The following is a 23,647-nucleotide window of genomic DNA, read 5'->3' as shown; positions in this document are numbered from 1 at the left end:
TTGCTAATCTGGGGCTTGGTCAAAGAAAACATGACACAAGCATGGAAAATTTGTTGCATCAGAAAGCTATGAAGTTGCTAACTTTGGATATATTTAATGACACAGAGATCCTGAGCATCAGAATAGATGACAATAGTAAACCACAATTCATTGAATGACACAGAAAAATCACAAATACACACACACACACACACACACACACTCACAACAGGAATAAGAAAATAATGAATAAATTATAACTTTGCCCATTTGGAGTATTTATAGAATTCCAAAGTAGCTACTCATAAAAATCTTGTTTTAATCATAATCATAATAAATTAAAAAGTAATAATAAAGTTTAGTAATGAAGAAGTCTAGTACAAGCCCAATTGATATCAATATCACTAGTACTGGGTAAAATCAAATCCAATTCTATCTGATGAGATTTACCAAAGACATAGAATAAGAAGTTGATGAGAGAAACTGCCAGGTGCTGAAGATTTCTCTGAAATCTCCTTACAGGTTTGTGTGTTTTTATACTGAACACTTCGTCTGAAGCTATTTTGGAAAGGTGTGGAGACCTTGAAGGGAGTAAGTCACTGGGATGTGGGCCTTGAGGTTTGATAGCCTGTCTCCACTTCCTGCCCAGTCTCTGCTCCCTGAATGTGGGCACAATGTGAACAGTTACCTCACACTCCTGATGCTATGCCACCATTGCCATGATGAGCAGTATGCCCTCAAACTCTAAGACCACCCTTCCTTAAGTTGCTTATTAACAAGGTATTTTTCATGATGCTATCAGGGACAGGAGCAAGGTGTGGTTTGAATGTGGATTACCCTTCCCACCCACATAGACTCATACATTTGTGAACCTGGTTCCTAGCGCATACCACTACTTCTGAAGTCTGTGGAGACTTTAGGATTAGAGGCTTGCTGAAGGAAATGAATTACTGGGTGTGGGTCTTGAAGTTAGCTGAATTCTACTTCTGTGCTTCCTGATAGTGGACAGAAGCTGTTCAGATGCATCACGGTTTTGCTGCCAGACCTTCACGTCCATGGTGGACTAAATCTGACTGAACTCTAAAATTAAAATCTTCCTGCCTTAAATGGTTTCTTGCCCCATATTTGGTCATAGTGACAACAGAAAGCTAACTAAAGTAGCAGGCAAACCCACATTGTAAGAAATTTCTCAGATTGCTGACCCATAGTCTTCAAACATGTCCAGGGCTTGAAAGTAAAGGAAATATTGAATGCTTTTTATATGAAAAATGATAGAACAGAAATTCTACTACAAAATAGTATGTGATCCCTTTGATGTAAGGCATATTTTTGTGTTTTTCCCATTCCATCCCACTAAATGGGATAGCATGATTATAATTCATTCATATTAATTTTCAGTTGTGGTGGCCTTATATATTCGGGTTTAGTATATTCTAACTTGATTGATGGAACATTGTGTTGACAATATGAAGTCAAATTACTCAATGGCAAGAAGGACAAAAATGCTCTGAAAATGTTTTTGTAAATTTATTACACTTTCAAAAGATAATTACTGTAAAAGCAAAGAGTGTGAATGTTTCAGCCAAGTGTGCCTTAACTGAATTAAACACCTAAGGTAGAATATTTCCCTAGGAAATTAGTTTGTTTAGCTCATGCCTCTACAGGTTCAAAAACAGGCAGCAGCATTGGCATGGCTATGGTGATAAATTCATATGCAGGGACCACATGGTAGGCATGCATATGGGAGGAAGAGATCATGTCCTGAAATCAGGAAATGATGGAGTGTACATAGACGTACACTCTCACTAAACCTAGAAAACTCCTGTCAGGACCCATTTCCTAAAAATAGTACTGTCTCCCACATTGCCACACCAGGGATTAGAGTATTCATTCCTTTGAGGGACTCAATCAAGCCATAGTAATGACTAATTTGAAAAATTTCTTGTGGGTCAGTATGTCTGGAATATAAGTGTATAAATAAAGCATGAGGTTCCCTCCTTCTGATCAGTACCTTCACCTGAACCCATAGCATATCAGCATGCCTACACCTCCCAGACACCACAGCATACCTGTCTCTTAGGAGGCATGCCATAGACAGGAACTGAGGTGACACCCCTGCCCCAATACCCACGACAGCTGAGACCCCCACGGAGCCCAGAAGATGTGAAATCTATCCTGTTCTGCCTCAGCTCCATCATCCTTCCGGTCTGTACTTCCACCTGATCCCATGGTAGATCCATAGATCTGCCCTGGACTCCAAAGCCAGCCTGTCTACCAGGAGGTCTACTCTAACCAAGGACACAAGAGGCCTTCAGTACCCAGGGACAGCACTGCCTGCCTTCCAGGAGACCTACTCTAACCCAGGTCACAAGGTTCTTCTGCCTCCAAGGAGGCCTGCTTCAGGCCAAGACACCCAGGCCAGTTAACACCAGAGATAACCAGATGGTGAAAGGTGACTCAAGAACATGAGCAATAGAAGCCAATGTAATTAGGCACTACCAGAACCCAGTTATCCTACCAGAGCATGCCTTGGCTGCCCTAACACCTGAAGACCAAGATTCTGACCCAAAATCTCATCTCAGGAAGCCAAAAGGGACCATTAAGGTGGATATAACTCTTTTAAAGAAATACAGGAAAACACAAGCAAACAGGTATAGGAACTGAGCAAAAGAGTCCAAGACTAAAAAATGTAAATAGAATCAATAAAGAAGTCACAAATGGAGGCAACACTGGAGATGAACAACTTAGGAAGAAGATCAGGAGCTACAGATGCAACCATCAACAACAGAATACAAGAGATGGAAGAGAGACTCTCAGGCATAGAAGATACCGTAGAAGATATTGACACATTGGTCAAGGAAAATACAAGGTGTAAAAAGTTCCTAATCTAAAACATCCAGGAAATTTGGGACACAATGAAAAGACCAAACCTAGAATTATAGGAACTGAAGAGAGCAAAGATTCCCAGTTCAAAGGGCCAGAAAACATCTTCAACGAAATAGAAGAAAACTGCCATAACCTAAAAAAAGAGATGCCCATGAGCATACAAGAAGCTTACAGAACTCCAAATGGATTGGGCCAGAAAAAAATCCTCTTGCCATATAATAATCACAACACTAAATGTACAGAACAAAGAAAGAATATTAAAAGCTTTAAGGGAAAAAGGCCAGGTAATATATAAAGACAGACCTATCAGAATTACACCAGACTTCTCAACAGAGACTCTAAAAGCCAGAAGTGCCTGGATAGAGGTCATCTAGACCCTAAGAGAACACAAATGCCAGCCCAGGCTACTATACCCAGCAAAACTCTCAATCACCATAGATGAATAAGCCAAAATACTCTATAACAAAACAAACTTAATGTCTTTCTACTAATCTAGCTCAATAAAACTCCAATGCAAGGAGGGTAACTACATCTAAGAATACACAAGAAGTTAGTCATTTCACAATAAACCCAAAGAAGAGAATCACACACACATAATGCTACCTCCAGCAACAAAAATAATAGGAACTAACAATCATTGGTCTTTAATATCCCTCAACACCAATGGACTCAATTCTCCAATAAAAAGACACAGGATAACAGATTAGATATGCAAACAGGATCCATCATTTTGTTACATACGTGAAACATACCTTAGAAACAAAGACAGACACTACCTCAGAGTAAAGGGCTAGAAAAAATTTTCCAAGCAAATGGTCCCAAGAAACATGATAGTATTGCAATTCTAATATTCAATAAAAATAGACTTTCAACCAAAAGTAATCAAAAGAACCCGGGTGGACACTTCATATTCATCAGAGGAAAAATTCACCAAGATGAATCTCAATTCTGAACATCTATGCCCCAAGTGCAGGGGAAACCACTTTCATAAAATATACTTTATTACAGCTCAAAAAAATTCATCTTTCAATGCCTCACTCTCACCAATAGACAGGCCATCGAAACAGAAACTAAACAGAAGACAGAGTGAAACTAACAGAAACTATGAACCAAATATATTCAGAACATATCATCCCCCCCCCCCAAAAATGTACATGCTTCTCAGCATTTCATGGAACCTTCTCCAAAATTTACCACACAATATAATACTCAACAGATATAAGAAAATTGAAATAATCCCGTGCATTTATATGATCACCACAGATTAAGACTGGACTTCAATAACAACAAAATTGACAGAAAGTCCACATACACATGGAAACTAAACAACTCCCTACCCAATGATAAGTTGGTCAGAGAAGAAATAAAGAAATTAAAGACTTTCTAGAATTCAATGAAAATGAAGGCACAGCCACCACAAACGTATGGGATACAGTAAAAGCTGTCTTAAGAGGACAATTCACAGGACTAAGTGCCTCCATTAAGAAATTGGAGAGATCCTATAATAGCAACTTACAGCACTCCTGAAAGCTCTAGGACAAAAAGAAGAAAACACACTCAAGAGGATTAGATGGTAGGAAATAGCCAAACTCAGGACTGAAACCAACCAATTAGAAAAAAGGGAACAATAAAAATAATCAACAAAACCAAGAGCTGGTTCTTTGAAAAAAATCTATAAGATAAACCCTTAGCCAAAGTAACTAGGGCACAGAGACAGTATCCACATTAACAAAATCAGAAATGAAAAGGGAGAGATAACAACAGAAACTGAGGAAATTCAAAGAAAATCATCATATCCTACTACAAAAGACAAAACTGGAAAATCCAGATGAAATGGATGATTTTCTATACAGATACCACATATCAAAGTTAAATCAAGATCAACCCTTTAACCCCTAAAGAAATAGAAAAAGTCATTAAAAACCTCCTAATCAACAAAACAAAACAACAATAACAACAACAACAAAAACAACAAAAATTCCAAGCCAAACCAAACCAAACAACAACAACAACAAAACAGAAAACCAGGACCAGATGGTTTTAATGCAGAATTCTATCAAACCTTCAAGTAAGAACGAATACCAATACTCCTTAAATTATTCCATAACAGAGGGAACAAAACTAATTAATTCTATGAAGCCACAGTTACTCTGATACCTAAACCACACAAAGACCCAACAAAGAAAGAGAACTTCAGACCAATTTCACTTATGAACATCAATGCAAAATTACTCAATAAAATTTCTCATAAACCGATTCCAAGAATACATCAAAAGCATCCTTCACCCTGATCAAGTAAGCTTCATCCCAGGGATGCAGGGATGGCTCAATAGACAAAAATCCATCAACCTTATCCACTATATAAACAAACTCAACTCAAGAAAATTTTCTTCTTAGATGCTGAAAAATCCTTTGACAGAATACAACACCCTTTCATGCTAAAAGTTTTGGAGAGATCAGGAATTCATAGCATATGCCTAAACAAAATAAAAGCAATATACAGCAAACCAACAACTAACATTAAATTAAATGGGGAAAAACTTGTAGCAATCCCACTAAAATCTGGGACAAGTCAAGGCTGCCCAATCTATTCAATACAGTACTCAGATGTTTGACCTAGAGCCATTATATAACAAAAGGAGGTCAAGGGTATACAAATTGGAAAGGAAGAAGTCAAGGTAAAGTGGAAACTTCTAGCTTCTTTGGAAAGTTAGTTATGTCAAAGGTTTTGCTGGGACACACAGGTGAAAGGATATCTTGCTAAAGCAGACATGTGAAAGGGCACTTGATGAAAGTGTACAAATATGACCCCACAGACAGTGGGAGATAAACACGGAGCATTGATTCTGTCTTGCTATTCTTTGTTATGCTGCCATTTATAGAAGTTTACCCAAGAACTGCTTGTGAGGTTCCTGAGGGAGTTTGCTGTTTCTGTGGCCTTGCTTCAGGTTGGTTATCAAGCCTAAGGGTTCCTTCAGGAAGAGAACAGCTGCTGGTTTGTGCCTTGTTTCATCTACCAAAAAGACAGGTCTGTAGATGCCAGTTCATGTTTGGTGCCTGCCTGCCTGCCATAAGGAGTAGTCTAAAACTGCCAGTTCGTGTGTGCTGTCTGCCTACCTAGAGTACTGGTCTGTAGCCACTGAGTCATATTTGGCATTTGCTGTGGGACTGAACTGCTAACAAAAAAGATCATGCTCACCCCAAAAGAACTATTGCTGAACAGGTCCACTTCCCCTATACCCTAATAACTTTTTTTCCACTGCCTCTGCTAAGTGTAGGACTAAAGAGGTGAACCCTAATTAAAAGTAGACTGAAAACTATGCCTACAGCAAGATATCACTATTGGAGATATACATTAGCAACCCCAAAGATTCTACCAGAGTATTCCTACAGCTGATAAACAACTTCAGCAAAGTGGCTGGATATAAAATCAACTCAAACAAATCAGTATCCTTCCTTTATACAAATGATAAGCAGGCTGAGAAAGAAATTAGGGAAACAACACCCATCATAATAGCCACAAATAATATAAAATATCTTGGTGTAACTCTAACCAAGCAAGTAAAAGATCCATATGATGAGAACTTCAAGTCCCTGAAGAATGAAATCAAAGACCCCAGAAGATGAAAAGATTTCCATGCTCATAAATTGGTAGCATTAACATTGTGAAAATGACCACGTTACCAAAAACCATCTACAGATCCAATGCAATCCCCATCAAAATTTCAACACAGTTTTTTATAAAAAGCAATTCTCAACTTCATATGGAAAACAAAGAACTCAGCATAGCATAAACAATTCTCAAAAATAAAAGAACTTCCGAGGGAATCACCATCTCTAACCTCAAGGTGAACTAAAGAGCAATAGTGATAAAAACTACATCATATTGGTACAGAGACAGACAGGTCTATCAATGGAATAGACCTGAAGACCCAGAAACGAACCCATGCACCTCTGGTCACTTGATCTTCCACAAAGAAGCCAAAACCATATGGTGAAAAGAAGACAGCATCTTCAACAAATGGTGCTGATCTAACTGGCAGTCCACATGTAGAAGAATGCAAATTGATCCATATTTATCACTCTGTACAAAGCTCAAGTTCAAGTGGATCAAGGATCTCAAGAGAAAACCAGATGCACTGAATCTAATAGAAGAGAAAATGGGAAGTAGCCTTGATCGCATTGGCATACGGGAAAATTTCCTGAACAGAACACCAATGGCTCAGGCTCTAAGATCAACACTTGATAAATGGGATCTTATGAAACTGAAAAGATTCTGTAAGGCAAAGGTCACTGTCAATAGGACAAAATGGCAGCCTACATATTGGGAAAATATTTTCACTGACCCTCCATCAAATAGAGGGCTAATATCCAAAATATATAAAGAACTCAAGAAGTTAAGACTCAGAAAACCCCATATAACCCAATTACAAAATAGGGTACAGAGCTAAACAAAGAATTCTCAACAGAGGAATCTCGAATAGCTAAGAAATGTTCAACATTCTTAGTCATCAGGGAAATGCAAATCAAAATGACCCTGAGACTCCACCTTACACCAATCATTATCTCTAAGATCAAAAACTCAAGTGATGATAGCACATACTGGTGAGATTTCACACTGGTATGACCACTCTGGAAATCAATCTGGTGACTTCTCAGAAAATTGGAAATAGTTCTACCTAAAGACCCAGCTATACGCTCCCGGGCATATAGCCAAAAAATGCCCCACCATACCACAAGGACACATGCTCCACTATGTTCATAGCAGACTTACTCACAGTAGCCAGAAACTGGAAGCAACATGTCCCTCAGTTGAAGAATGGATTCACAAAACGTGGTTCATTTACACAATGAAATAACTATTCAGCTATTAAAAATGAGGACATCATGAGTTTTGAAGGCAAATGGATGGACCTAGAAAATATCTTGAGTGAGCTAACCCAAACCCAAAAGAACATGCATGGTATGTACTCACTGATAAGTGAACATTAGCCAAAATGTACAGAATACCGGCCATACAACTCACAGACCATAAGAAGTTTAACAAGCATGAAGGCCCAAATGAAGATGCTTCAATCCCACTTAGAAGGGGAAGAAAATAATCACAGGAGGCAGAGGGAGGAAAGAACCTGAGTGGGAGAAAGAATGTGGAAGGGAATGAGGGGGGGCAGAAGCAGGTATGGGGAGGGCAGGAGAAAAGCCCAGAATGTCAGGAGAATGAGTAGAAATATGCAGCTGTAGGGGGTGGTAGATAGGGGACCTCAAGAAAACCCCAGAGTTCTAGGATTTGACAGGCTCCCAGGACTTAATGGGGGTGACCTTAAACAAAATGCCCAACAGTGGGGAGATGGAATCTGAAGAGACCACCTCCAGTAGACAGGGCCCCCAGTTGAGGGATGGAGTCACCAACCTAGCTTCGAAATTTTTGACTGGAACTTTTCCTGTCTAAAAAAAAATGCAGGGACAGAATGGAGCAGAGACTGAAGGAAAGGCCATTCAGTGACTGGTCCAACTTGGGATCCATCCCCTGGGCAGGCACCAAATGCTGACACTATTACAGGTGCTATGCTGTGCTTGCAGACAGGAGTTTAGCAATGGCTGTCCTCTGAGAGGCTCTACCAGCAGCTGATTGAGATAGATGCAGATACAGACAACCATTGGACTGAGGTTGGGTATGGAAGAGGAGTTAGGGGAAGGACTTAAGGAGCTGAAGAAGATTGCAACCCCATAAGAAGACCAATGCTGTCAACTACTAACCCAGACCCTTTGGAGCTCTCAGAGACTAAGCCATCAGCCAAAGAGAATATATGGTCCATGGGCCCCAGCACATATGTAGCAGAGGACTGCCTTGTCTGGCCTCCTGTAGAGAATTGATGCCTTAGGGAAGGGGGATGCCAGCAGGTATGGGTGAGAGTGGGAGTGAAGGTTGATGGGGAGCACCCTCTCAGAGGCTAAGGAGACAGGGTATGGGGCGAAGAACTCTAGAGGGGAACTGGGTAGCAGCGCAGCGCAACATTCGGAATGTAAATACATAAAATAATTTTAAAAATAAAGAAAGATGAGGTTCTGACAAGATACTAAAGAAATAGCAGGAAGTGAAACTAGACGAAATTGGTACAAAAAAACCTGGTGATCTGTATGTTCGATGTGTTAGGATTTTATAGAAAGAGGTTGACATTATGTTTTAGAAAAGATTCCTGAATCAAAACATAATGAAGGCATAGTAAAGAGAGTGGAGATACACTATATAACATTATATAGCAAACTATATTGATACAATATTTCAGAAAAGATCCCCGCATCTTAACAGAAGACCTAACAAAGAGATTGGAGACACACTAAAGAGAGACATTACATAGCAAACTAGAGGTCATAACCTCTTTGTGTGCACTGAACAGTGCATTTGCAAGTCACCAAGAGCAATTTATATTCATTTTCAGTTTTACTGGATTTAGAATTGCCCAGGATAGACGCCTTTGGGTGAGTCTCTGGAGGCATGTGCAGAGAAGACAGAGGAAGGAAGACATCCGGAATATGTGGTGCATGTAGCCATCATGGACAGAAATCAAAGGACAGAAGAGTAAAGCAGGATAGAGACATAGCATTTGTCGCTCTCTGCTTTCTGACTGTGATGCTCTTGCTCTCATTCCTTCCCCACCCTTTCCCCACAAGCTCAAATGAGATTTCCTTTCATTATGTTCTTTTTGTGGAGTATTTTGTCCCAGTAAAAAAGTCACTGATTCAGAATGGACAAGTTAGTGAGAAGTGAAAAAGAACTGGACACTCTGACAGTCATACATAGTGAGGTTTGAATTTGGGGTTTCTGCTTGTGCCTAGAGCTGAACCTTACCCACAGCTCTCTGTACCCAAATCCCATGGAGGAGAGAGCAGGACTCTGAGAAGTGCAGACATTCCTGGGAGCTCAAGGGAGACCTCAACTTCTGCTCACATTCCTGGCCCAAGAGGAAACTGCCTAGTGCTCTTTGGGCACAGGAAGTTAGGAGCAGTCAGAGACCCTTCTGGTTTTTGCCGATGCCCAGACCTGAAACCCAGTAGACTGGAGCACTGACACAATTAGAGCGGAGGTAAGACCAACTCTTCTGCTCCAAGTTACCTGCCTGCAGGGCTCAGAACATACAAACACAGGTGAGTCTGGGACAGGACACTTCTAGTTTCTGCCTGAATCCAGAGCTGAACTGGTCCCACAGCTCTCTGTACCCAGATCCCGCTGTAAGAACATATGTCTAGAGGAGTGCTGACACACAGGCTTACAGGAGGGCCAAGCCACTGTCAGAGACAGCAAGACTAGCTAACACCAGAGACAACCTTATGGTGAGAGGCAAGCACAGTTACCTAAGCAACAGAAACCAAGACTACTTGGCATCATTAGAGCCCAGTTCTCCCACCAAAGCAAATACTGGATATTCAGACACATTGGAAAAGCAAGATTTGGATTTAGAATCACATCTCATGATAATGATAGAGGAATTTAAGAAGGACATAAATAACTCCCTTCAGGAAATAAAGGACAGCACAGGTAAACAAGTAGAAGCCCTTAAAGAGGAAACACAAATATCTCTTAAAGAATTAAAGAAAGCATAGTGAAACAGGTGAAGGAATTAAACAAAACCATCCAGGATTTAAAACTGGAAATAGAAACAATAAAAAATTTCACAAAGGGAGACAATCCTGGAGATAGAAAACCTAAGAAAGAGATCAGGAGTTAAAGATACAAGCATTACCAACAGAATACCAGAGATAGAAGAGAGAATCTCAGGGGCAGAAGATACCACAGAAAACATTGACACACCCTTCAAAGAAAATGTAAAATGCAAAAACCTCCTAAAATCCAAAACATCCAGGAAATCCAGGACACAATAAGAAGACCAAACCTAAGGATAATAGTTATAGAAGTGAGTAAAGATTCCCAACTTAAAGGCCAGTAAATATCTTCCACAAAATTATAGAAGAAAACTTCTCTAACCTAAAGAAAGACATGCCCATAATCATACAAGAAACCTATAGAAATCCAAATAGATTGGACAAGAAAAAATCCTCCTGTCATATAATAATCAAAACACTAAATGTACAGAGTAAGAAAGAATATTAAAAGCAGTAGGGGAAAATAGTCAAGTAACATATAAAGGCAGACCTATCAGAATTACACCAGACTTCTCACCAGAGACTATGAAAGGCAGAAGTTTCAGGGCAAATGTCATACTGACACTAAGAGATCATAAATGCCAGTCCAGGTTACTTTATCCAGCAAAATTCTCAATTAACATAGGTGGAGAAAACAAGATATACCACGACAAAAATAAATTTACAAAATATCTTCCCATAAATCCAGCCCTACAAAGGATAATAAATGGAAAACTCCAATAGAAGGAGGAAAAAACAAGAAATTAATCTTCTTGCAACAAACCCAAAAGAAGAGAGATACAAAACACAATTCCAACTCTAAAAACAAAAATAACAGAAAACAACAATCACTATTCCTTAATATCTCATAACATGAATGGATTCAATTTCACAATAAAACAACATAGAATAACAGACTAGAAACTTAAAGAGGACCCAGCATTTTGCTGCATTCAGTAAACACACCTCAGTGACAAAGACAGACACTACCTCAGAGTAAAAGCCTGGAAAATAATTTTCCAAGCAAATGGTCTGAAATAACAAACTTGAGTAGCCATTCTAATATTGAAAAATCAACTTTCAAACAAAAGTTATCAAAAAAGATAAGGACATTTCATATCCATAAAAGGAAAAATCTACAAAGATCAACTCTCAATCTTGAATATCTATGTTCCAAATGCAAGGGTGCCTATATTCATAAAAGAAAGCTTACTAAAGCTCAAAGAACACATTGCATCTCACACAATAATAGTTGGAGATTTCAACACCCCAGTCCCATCAATGGACAGATCATGGAAACAGAAATTAAACAGAGACATAGAGAAACTAACAGAAGTTATGAACTAAATGGACTTATCAGATATTTATAGAACATTTCATCCTAAAACAAAAGAATATATCTTCTTCTCGGTACCTCAGGGTACCTTCTTCAAAGACCATAGAATTGGTCACAAAACAGGCCTCAACAGATACAAGAAGATAAAAATAATCCTATGCATCCTGTCAGATCACCACAGACTAAGGCTGTTCTTCAATAACAACAAAAACAAAAGAATGCCTACATATACAGGGAAGCTGAACAACACTCTACTCAATGATAACTTGGTCAATAAATAAATAAATAAATAAATAAATAAATAAATAAATAAATAAATAAATGTCTTTTTAGAATTTAATGAAAATGAAGGCACAACATACCCAAACTTATGGAACACAATGAAAACAGTGCTAAGAGGAAAACTCATAGTTTTGAGTACCTCTAAAAAGAAACTGGAGAGGGCATACATTAGCACCTGACAGCACTCCTAAAAGCTCTAGAACAAAAAGAAGCAAATATACTCAAGAGGCGTAGACTGCAGGAAATAAACTCAGGGCTGAAATCAACCAAGTGGAAACAAAAAGAACTATACAAAGAACTAACAAAACCAGGATCTGGTTCTTTGAGAAAATCAACAAGGTAGATAAACCCTTAGCCAGACTAGCCAGAGGGCACAGAGAGTATATCCAAATTAACAAAGTCAGAAATGAAAAGGGAGACATAACAACAGAATCTGAGAAAATTGAAAAATTCATCAGATCCTACTACAAAAGCCTCTATTCAACAAAACTGGAAAACTTGAATGAAACGGACAATTTTCTAGACAGATACAAGGTACCAAAGTTAAAACAGGATTAGATAAACCATCCAAACAATCCCATAACTCCTAAAGTAATAGAAGCAGCTTTGAAAAGTCTCCCAATGAAAAATAAAATCCCAGGACCAGATAGGTTCAGTTCAGAATTCTATCAAACTTTCATAGAAGACCTCATACCAATACTGTTCAAACTATTCCACAAAATAGAAACAGAAGGAAGACTACCTAATTCCTTCTATGGAGCCACAATTAAGCTAAACCACACAAAGACCCAACAAAGAAAGAGAACTTCAGACCAATTTCCCTTATGAATATTGATGCAAAAATAAAATTCTTGCAAACCCAATCCAAGAACACATCAAAATGATCATCCATCATGATCAAGTAGGCTTCATCCCAGGGATGCAGGGATGGTTTAATATGTGGAAATCCATCAATGTAATCCACTATATAAACAAACTCAAAGAAAAAAAAACCACATGATCATTTTATTAGATTCTGAGAAAGCATTTGACAAAAATCAACACCTTTTCATGTTAAAAGTCTTGGAAAGACCAGAAATTCAAGGTCCATACCTAAACATAATAAAAGCATTATACAACAAACCGGTAGCTAACATCAAACTAAATGGACAGAACCTTGAAGCAATCCCACTAAATTCAGGGACTAGACAAGGCTGCCCACTTTCTCCCTACTTCTTCAATATAGTACTCAAAGTCCTAGCCAGAGCAATCAGACAACAAAAGGAGGTCAAAGGGATACAAATTGGAAAGGAAGAAGTCAAGATATCACTGTTTGCACATGATATGATACTATAGTATACTAAGTGACCCCAAAAGTTCCACCAGAGAATTACTAAACCTGATAAACAACTTTAGCAAAGTGGCTGGGTATAAAATTAACTCAAACAAATCAGTAACCTTCCTCTATTCAGTGAGAAACAGACTGAGAAAGAAATTAGGGAAATGACATCCTTGTCAGAAATAACGTAAAATACTTCAGTGTGACTCTATCCAAGCAAGTGAAAGATCTGTATGACAAGAAATTCAGGTCTGCAAAGAAAGAAATTGAGGAAGATCTCAGGTGGCAAGATCTCCCATGTTCATGGATTGGCAGGATTAATATAGTAAAAATGGCCATTTTGCCAAAGGCAATCTAAGGTTCTATGCAATCTCCATCAAAATTTCAACTCAATTCTTCATAGAGTTAGAAAGAGCAACCTGCAAATTCATCTGGAATAACAAAAAACCCAGGATAGCAAAAACTATCCTCAACAATAAAAGAACTTCTGGGGGAATCACCATCCATGACCTCAAGCAGTATTACAGAGCAATAGTGATAAAAAAACTGTGTGGTATTGGTACAGAGACAGGCAGGTAGGTCAATGGAATAGAATTGAAGACCCAGAAATGAACCCACACACCTATGGTCATTTGATCTTTGACAAAGCAGCTAAAACCATTTAGTGGAAAAAAGACAGCATTTTCAACAAATGGTACTGGTTCAAATGGAGGTCAACATGTAGAAGAATGCAGATCGATCCATGCTTATCATGCTGTAAAAAGCTTAAGTCCAAGTGGATCAAAGACCGCCACATAAAACCAGAAACCCTCAAAGTAATAGAAGAAAAAGTAGGGAAGAGCCTCAGACACATGGGCACTGGGGAAAATATCCTGTACAAAACACCAATGGCTTATGCTCTAAGATCAAGAATCGACAAATAGGACCTCATAAAACTGCAAGCTTCTGTAAGGCAAAGAATACTGTCATTAGTATAAAATGGCAACCAACAGATTGGGAAAAGATCCTTACCAATCCTACATCCAATAGAGGGCTAATATCCAATATATACAAGGAACTCAAGAAATTAGACTCCCAAGAGTCAAATAACCCTATTAAAAATGGAGTACAGAGATAAACAAAGAATTCTCTGCTGAGGAATATCAAATGGCTGAGAAATATCTAAAGAAATCTTCAACATCCTTAGCCATCAGGAAAATGTAAACCAAAACAACCCTGAGATTCCACCTCACACCAGTCAGAATGGCTAAGATCAAAAGCTCAGATGTCAACAGATGGTGGCAAGGATGTGGAGAAAGAGGAACACTCCTCCATTGTTGGTGGGATTGCAGACTGGTACAATCACTCTGGAAATCAGTCTGGAGGTTCCTCAGAAAATTGGACATTGAATTACCTGAGGACCCAGCTATACCACTCTTGGGCATATACCCAAATGATGCTCTAGCATATAACAAGGACACATGCTCCACTATGTTCATAGCAGCCTTATTTATAATAGCCAGAAGCTGGAAAGAACCCAGATGCCCTTCAACAGAAGAATGGATACAGAAAATATGGTATATTTATACAATGGAGTACTACTCAGCTACTAAAACAATGACCTCATGAAATTCATAGGCAAATGGATAGAACTAGAAAATGTCATCCTGCATGAGGTAACCCAATCACAAAAAAACACACATGGTATGTACTCACTGATAAGTGGATATTAGCCCTAAAGCTTAAATTATACAAGATACAATCCACAAACCATATGAAGCTCAAGAAGGACGACTAAAGTTCAGATACCTCAGTCCTTCTTCAAAGGGGTAATAAAAGCATTCATAGGAGGAGATGTGGAGACAAAGTTTGGAGCAGAGACTGAAGGAATGGCCATTCAGAGCCTGCCCCAGCAGGAGATCTAGCCCATTTATACAGCCGCCAAAACTAGACAATATTGATGATGCCAAGAAGTACATGCTGACAGGAGCCTGATATAGCTGTCTCCTGAGATGCTCATCCAGAGCGTGACAAATACAGAGGTGAATGCTAGCAGCCAACTGTTGAACTGGGGATGGGGGTCCCCATAGAAAGATTTAGAGAAAGTTTGTAGGAGCTGAAGGGGCTTGCAACCCCATAAGAACAATGATACCAACCAACCAGAGCGCCCAAGGACTAAACCACTACCCAAAGACTACACATGGACAGACCCATGGTTCCAGCTGCATATGTAGGAGAGGATGGCCTTGTTGGGCAACAGTGGGTAGAGAAGCCCTTGATTCTGCCAATGCTGGACCTCCCAATGTATGGGAATGTCAGATTGGGGATTGGGGAGGGGAATATCCTCATAGAAGAAGGGGGAGGGAGCATGCATTAGTGAGCTTATGGATGGGAAACCAGGAAAGGGAATAACATTTGAAATGTAAATAAAAATATCCAATAAAAAGGTTTTAAGCTATTTTAATTTTTAAATGAAAAGCAAAAAAAATTTTTGCTATTGATTGTACACAACTGATGTTTAAATAAACACACATTGGATAGTTTGAACTAACTAAACTAGCATGCCATTGAACTAACTAAAATCTATTACTCCACATGCCATTTTTTAAAGAGATCAATTAATATCCTCTACTCTTGTATATTTATTTGTGTAAGTTTATCTGTATGAGTGTGCACATGTGTTTATATCAATACATGTATTCTTGTATGCTCACAGACACCGGAATAGGGTGTTAGATGAGATCTCTTGGAGTTGTTATTATAGATTTATTCTTAAAAGTTCATATCTTAATAAATATTAAACATTTTATGTCATGCAGATAAGAAAACCTCACATGTATAAATATAAAAATATATTCACCCGTCCTATTATTTCAGACCAGCATATCACCGCCAGGCAGGCAGAAGTGAAGCTGAGAGCCTGTTGAGATTATGGTTGGAGTCATGGAAAGTATGATTCTGGTGTCTGATCATAACTTTGGCATTTGAGAGAATATTGTGACCTTACCAGTTAGTACCGGTGCTGGAGTGCAAAGATATGCATCAGAGCCCAGGGAATGGAGCTGGGTTGGGTAATAACAGCAGACCAGCTAGAAGGGCAGAGCAAGAGAAAGAAGTGGGAGCAAACGTGGACCAACCAGAGTAGCTACAGATGGGATGATCTGTGAATGGACAGAATGGACTTCGTGGGACATTCCCAGAACCTGTTTTGTGGATGCCTTTGGGGTTTACTCTGGCCTCCTGATAGCAAATATAACAGGCGGGAGTGGGGACAAGCTGAGAAGGAACACACCAAGGGCTTTTCCATTCCAAGAACAGCCTGGCCTTGTAGAGATGTTATCTGCCTTGCATAATCTTCACAGCATGCCTGCCTGGTAGATCTTACTTAGAAGTGTTTTCTAGATAGTAAAGCTGAGGCAAGGACAACCCGATTCAGTGCAACATCCAATGCTGTCAGATTCCAAAGACGAACTCCTGTCTGCACTTCTTGTCCAAGACAAGAAACCACGTAGAATGACATCAGGAGAAAATGGCAGGCTACATTGCTCTCAGAAAGTGGAAGGAGCTGACCATAACACCTTGCAAATTTTCCCAACAGTCATGTTAATATTTCTCTACTGGCTGAGCTGTTGTAAATTCATCACTAACTGGCTTAGGAATTGGAGAAACTCTGTAAACATCCACAGATTTGAGGCAGCTTTGCATAAAAAAATCTAGATGTTCAAGATCATGGTGTATGAAGACCCTTTGAATCTTGTTGAGAAAACTACTACATATTATTACCCTCATCTGTGCAGCTCTCATCCACATCATTATTCCACAGACAATATAAAGATAGGAGACAACAGAAACCAAAAGGAAAAAATCCTGGGCTTTGCTTTTAAATATTCCCCACAACATTATATTATAAATAATGTTTAATTCTTTAAGATCTTTTTTGTTTTATTATTTCATGTGTGAGTGCTTTGCCTGCTTGTATGTATTTGCACCATATACATGACAGGTACCTGTAGAGGTCAGAAGGTCCCTTGGAACTGGAGTTAGGATGATTGCGAGCCACAATGTCGGTGCTGGGATTCAAACCCTGGTCCTCTGAAAGAGCAACCCGTTCTCTTAACCAGTAAGTTGTCTCTCCAGCTCTATAGAATAATATTTCACAAATATTTTCAAGACTTCAGGATCATAATAAAGCGTTTCATAAATACAGATGTCACTTATAATCATAAATGGTATAAAATTATATTAGTGACCATAATTATTCTACAGCTATCTAATATACATTTCTTTCACCCGACAAAAAATTGGTGGCAGGAAGCTGTGTGTTCCTGCCATTTTTCAGTATTTGGTTGAATCTGGTCAATGTAATTCCACATATTACATACATTTCATGACCACTGAACGAGAAAATTGAAGAAGATATGGTGTGACTATTTTATCTTGCCCTTTGGGACTCTAACATGGGCTGAGGATCACTTGGCTTCCACATGCTCTTGCTTGAATTGTCTCCTGTGATCCAGGCATGTCCCAGCAAACCAGATCACTTTGCAGAAGTCATCCTATATTTGAGGGACAGAAAATCATGTGCACAAAATATCATGACCTTGACAACTGATTTAACCAGTCTTCAAATGTGTTTCTGATAATAAAATATTAAATGTTGCTGTAATTTTTATTGGAATTCTTCTGATTATAAGTGAGATTAGTTATGCTTCCTTATTTTCTCTTGTAACAAGAGCCCATTGAAATAATTTCACTTTTCTACTAGTGTCTACAACTTGGAATGTTTTTCATGTTTTTTAGGAAAAAATGCTACTGATGACCGTGAGCCTGGTTTTTAACAAGAGAAGCCTGTTCTCCAGATCCTAGTGATATATGTGCTGATGTTGTCTTGTTTTCCTTTGAGGATTTCATACATACCTATAATGCATTTTGGTCAAATCTGCTTCATCTCCTTCCCTCTGACTCCCCCTACATCTGTCCCACAACTTTCCCTTCCCTACCTCAAGTACCCTTTATAAAGTTGCTGACTGCACTCAGTCTGCCTCGATGTGCATAGGTATAGGACCGCCCACTGGAACATGGGAAACCTATCGGATTGCATCCCTGAAGCAAAGGGATGTTCTCTCTCCCTGAGAAGCCATCAGTTATCACTAGCTCTTAAGGTACGCTCTCAGAACTCTGGGGTATCTTGTAAGATCAACTGGTCCATCGGTTCCTCAATGAGGTATATCCCTTGAATCTTTGGGAAAGTGTTTTCCATTTTTTGTAACTGACTTGTGCATTCTCTTAAGCTACACAGTTTGCTCTACACTTCAATGTTGCCTTCCCACACAACCATCACATGCTCTTTGTCTCTAGATTGTCTTTGACTTGAATTTGTTCATCTCATGTTTATTATTATTATTATTATTATTATTATTATTATTAATTTAGAGGTTTTCCTTTTGTTTTAAATGGCATGTTACTGACATAATCTTTCCACAGGAAGACATAGAAATATTTTTGGATATGGCATATAAAGTAACCAGACTTTCCTATTCCTATTGTACACTCAAAATTCTTTTAAAACTTAAGTATCAGTTCTGAGAACTCATGAGTTGTTTTACATCCTCTAACGACCATTATGTCATCTGCACACAGCAGTGGTTTACTGTATCCATGAAGAATAGTTTTTGGATTTTCTTCCTTAATCTTGGAAGCTTGAACACCAACTCAGATATAACACTGAAGGGCAGTGTGACATTGAAAATCATGCATTGTTACTCATTTTAAATGCTACCAACCTTAAGTAGCCCACTGTTTTTTTTTAAATTTTGTGTGTTTTTTTTTATTAACTTGAGTATTTCTTATATACATTTCGAGTGTTATTTCCTTTTCCGGTTTCCAGGCCAACTCCCCCAACCCCTCCCCTCCCCTTCTACAAGGTTGTTCTCCTCCCCATCCACCTCCCATTACCGCCCCCCCAAACAATCCCATACACTGGGGTTCCAGCCTTGGCAAGACCAAGGGCTTCCTCTTCCACTGGTGCCCCTACTAGGCTATTCATTGCTACCTATGCAGTTGGAGCCCAGGGTCAGTCCATGAGTAGTGGCTTAGTCCCTGGAAGCTCTGGTTGGTTGGCATTGCTGTTCTTATGGGGTCTCAAGCCCCTTCAAGCTCTTTCAGTCCTTTCTCTGATTCCTTCACTGGGGGTACCATTCTCAGTTTAGTCTTTTGCTGCTGGCATTCACCTCTATATTTGACATATTCTGGCTGTGTCTCTCAGGAGAGATCTACATCCAGTTCCTGTCAGCCTGCACTTCTTAGCTTCATCCATCTTATCTAGTTTGGTGGCTGTGTATGTATGGACCACATGTGGGGCAGACTCTGAATGGTCATTCCTTCAGTCTCTGTTCTAAACTTTACCTCCCTATCCCCTCCTATAGGTATTTTTGTTCCCCTTTTAAAGAAGAAGTGAAGCATCTGCGTTTTGGTCATCCATCTTGAGTTTCATGTGTTCTGTGCATCTAGGGTGATTCGAGCATTTGGGCTAATATCCACTTATCAATGAGTGCATACCATGTATGTCTTTCTGTGATTGGGTTACCTCACTCAGGATGATATTGTCTAGTTCCATCCATTTCCTATGAATTTCATGAAGTCATTGTTTTTGATAGCTGAGTAGCACGCCATTGTATAGATGTACCACATTTTCTGTATCCATTCCTCTGTTGAAGGGCATCTGGGTTCTTTCCAGCTTCTGGCTATTATAAATAAGGCTGCTATGAACACAGTGGAGCATGTGTCTTTGTTGTATGTTGGAGCATCTTTTGGGTATATGCCCAAGAGAGGTATAGCTGGGTCCTCAGGTAGTGTAATGTCCAATTTTCTGAGGAACCTTCAGACTGATTTCAAGAATGGTTGTACCAGCCTGCAATCCCACCAACAATGGAGGAGTGTTCTTTTTTTCCACATCCTCACCAGTATCTGTTGTCACCTGAGTTTTTGATCTTAGGCATTCTGACTGGTGTGATGTGGAATCTCAGGGTTGTTTTGATTTGCATTTCCCTTATGACAAAAGATGTTGAACATTTCTTTAGCTGCTTCTCAGCCATTCGATATTCCTCAGCTGTGAATTCTTTGTTTAGCTCTGTACTCCATTTTTTAGATAGGGTTATTTGTCTCGCTGCAGTCTAACTTCTTGAGTTCTTTGTATATTTGGATCTTAGCCCTCTATCAGTTGTAGGAATTGGTAAAGATCTTTTCCCAATCTGTTAGTTGCCTTTTGTCCCAATGACAGTGTCCTTTGCCTTACAGAAGCTTTGTAGCTCTATGAGGTCCCATTTGTCAATTCTTGATCTTAGAGCATAAGCTATAAATATAACATTTAATTTTTCCTTCTACAGTGAGCCATTTCCAATTCATCTGCAGTATTTGTTAATTCCTTAATTTCTTTCTTCATAGTGTACTTCCCCACCCCTCGTGTGTGTGTGTGTGTGTGTGTGTGTGTGTCTGTCTGTCTGTGTGTCTGTCTGTCTGTCTGTGTGGTGTTTAGGTCAGAGGTCAATGCCATGTATCTTTTCACCTTATAATTTAGACAGGATTGGCAAGTAAACTTGGAACTCAGCACTCCAGGGAGAGTGGCTGGAGAAATCCATGGATCCTCCTGCCTCTGGGTCCCCAGCGTTGAGCTGTGCATGTCACTCCACTCAGCCTTCTGTGTGAGAGTTTCAAATTCAGGTTGTTATGCAAGAATTTTTCAACTGAGATATCTCCCTGTTCCTTCATTTAAAGTGTCTCTGATAGAGATATCTAAATGAGACTAGTATATCTGTATCTCATTCTATGGCATTGTCAAGAACGTTTAGTTAAAATTTGCAAAAACATCCCAAATTCTTTTTTTTTGCCTTTTCACATATTTATTTTTAAATATTTGCTTTGTACAAGTATTTACAATGTATAGATTTAAAAATAAATACAAAAGTACATTTTTTTTGCAAGTGAGAATTTTTTTTTAATTTATTTAATACGTAATAATAATTCTTTGGTCCGGGTAAACATCCCCCTCTCCCCTCCCCTTCCTTATGGGTGTTCCCCTCCCAACCATCCCCCCATTGCCACCCTCCCCCCAACAGTCTAGTTCACTGGGGGTTCAGTCTTAGCAGGACCGAGGGCTTCCCCTTCCACTGGTGCTCTTACTAGGATATTCATTGCTACCTATGAGGTCAGAGTCCAGGGTCAGTCCATGTATAGTCTTTAGGTAGTGGCTTAGTCCCTGGAAGCTCTGGTTGCTTGGCATTGTTGTACATATGGGGTCTCGAGCCCCTTCAAGCTCTTCCAGTTCTTTCTCTGATTCCTTCAACGGGGGTCCTATTCTCAGTTCAGTGGTTTGCTGCTGGCATTCGCCTCTGTATTTGCTGTATTCTGGCTGTGTCTCTCAGGAGAGATCTACATCCGGCTCCTGTCGGTCTGCACTTCTTTGCTTCATCCATCTTGTCTAATTGGGTGGCTGTATATGTATGGGCCACGTGTGGGGCAGGCTCTGAATGGGTGTTCCTTCAGTCTCTGTTTTAATCTTTGCCTCTCTCTTCCCTGCCAAGGGTATTCTTTTTCCTCATTTAAAGAAGGAGTGAAGCATTCACATTTTGATCATCCGTCCTGAGTTTCATTTGTTCTAGGCATTTGGGTAATTCAAGCATTTGGGCTAATAGCTACTTATCAGTGAGTGCATACCATGTATGTCTTTCTGTGTTTGGGTTAGCTCACTCAGGATATTTTCCAGTTCCAACCATTTGCCTACGAATTTCATAAACTCGTTGTTTTTGATAGCTGAGTAATATTCCATTGTGTAGATGTACCATATTTTCTGTATCCATTCCTCTGTTGAAGGGCATCTGGGTTCTTTCCAGCTTCTGGCTATTATAAATAAGGCTGCGATGAACATAGTGGAGCACGTGCCTTTTTTATATGTTGGGGCATCTTTTGGGTATATGCCCAAGAGAGGTATAGCTGGATCCTCAGGCAGTTCAATGTCCAATTTTCTGAGGAACCTCCAGACTGATTTCCAGAATGGTTGTACCAGTCTGCAATCCCACCAACAATGGAGGAGTGTTCCTCTTTCTCCACATCCTCGCCAGCATCTGCTGTCACCTGAGTTTTTGATCTTAGCCATTCTCACTGGTGTGAGGTGAAATCTCAGGGTTGTTTTGATTTGCATTTCCCTTATGACTAAAGATGTTGAACATTTCTTTAGGTGTTTCTCAGCCATTCGGCATTCCTCAGCTGTGAATTCTTTGTTTAGCTCTGAACCCCATTTTTTAATAGGGTTATTTGTCTCCCTGCGGTCTAACTTCTTGAGTTCTTTGTATATTTTGGATATAGGGCCTCTATCTGTTGTAGGATTGGTAAAGATCTTTTCCCAATCTGTTGGTTGCCGATTTGTCCTAACCACGGTGTCCTTTGCCTTACAGAAGCTTTGCAGTTTTATGAGATCCCATTTGTCGATTCTTGATCTTAGAGCATAAGCCATTGGTGTTTTTTTTTTTTTATTTCTTTTTTTTTATTAACTTGAGTATTTCTTATATACATTTCGAGTGTTATTCCCTTTCCCGGTTTCCGGGCAAACATCCCCCTTCCCCCCTCCCCTTCCTTATGGGTGTTCCCCTCCCAACCCTCCCCCCATTGCCGCCCTCCCCCCATAGACTAGTTCACTGGGGGTTCAGTCTTAGCAGGACCCAGGGCTTCCCCTTCCACTGGTGCTCTTACTAGGATATTCATTGCTACCTATGGGGTCAGAGTCCAGGTTCAGTCCATGTATAGTCTTTAGGTAGTGGCTTAGTCCCTGGAAGCTGTGGTTGCTTGGCATTGTTGTACTTTTGGGGTCTCGAGCCCCTTCAAGCTCTTCCAGTTCTTTCTCTGATTCCTTCAATAGGGGACCTATTCTCAGTTCAGTGGTTTGCTGCTGGCATTCGCCTCTATATTTGCTGTATTCTGGCTGTGTCTCTCAGGAGCGATCTACATCCGGCTCCTGTCGGTCTGCACTTCTTTGCTTCATCCATCTTGTCTACTTGGGTGGCTGTATATGTATGGGCCACATGTGGGGCAGGCTCTGAATGGGTGTTCCTTCAGTCTCTGTTTTAGTCTTGCCTCTCCCTACCCAGCCAAGGGTATTCTTTTTCCTCATTTAAAGAAGGAGTGAAGCATTCACATTTTGATCATCCGTCTTGAGTTTCGTTTGTTCTAGGGAT

This window comes from Rattus norvegicus, chromosome 14 (assembly GCF_021556685.1).
Source record: "Rattus norvegicus strain SHRSP/BbbUtx chromosome 14, alternate assembly SHRSP_T2T, whole genome shotgun sequence".
In the NCBI taxonomy this organism is placed as follows: domain Eukaryota; kingdom Metazoa; phylum Chordata; class Mammalia; order Rodentia; family Muridae; genus Rattus; species Rattus norvegicus.
The sequence above is the reverse complement of the archived record's forward strand: the minus strand, read 5'-3'. Positions refer to the sequence as shown.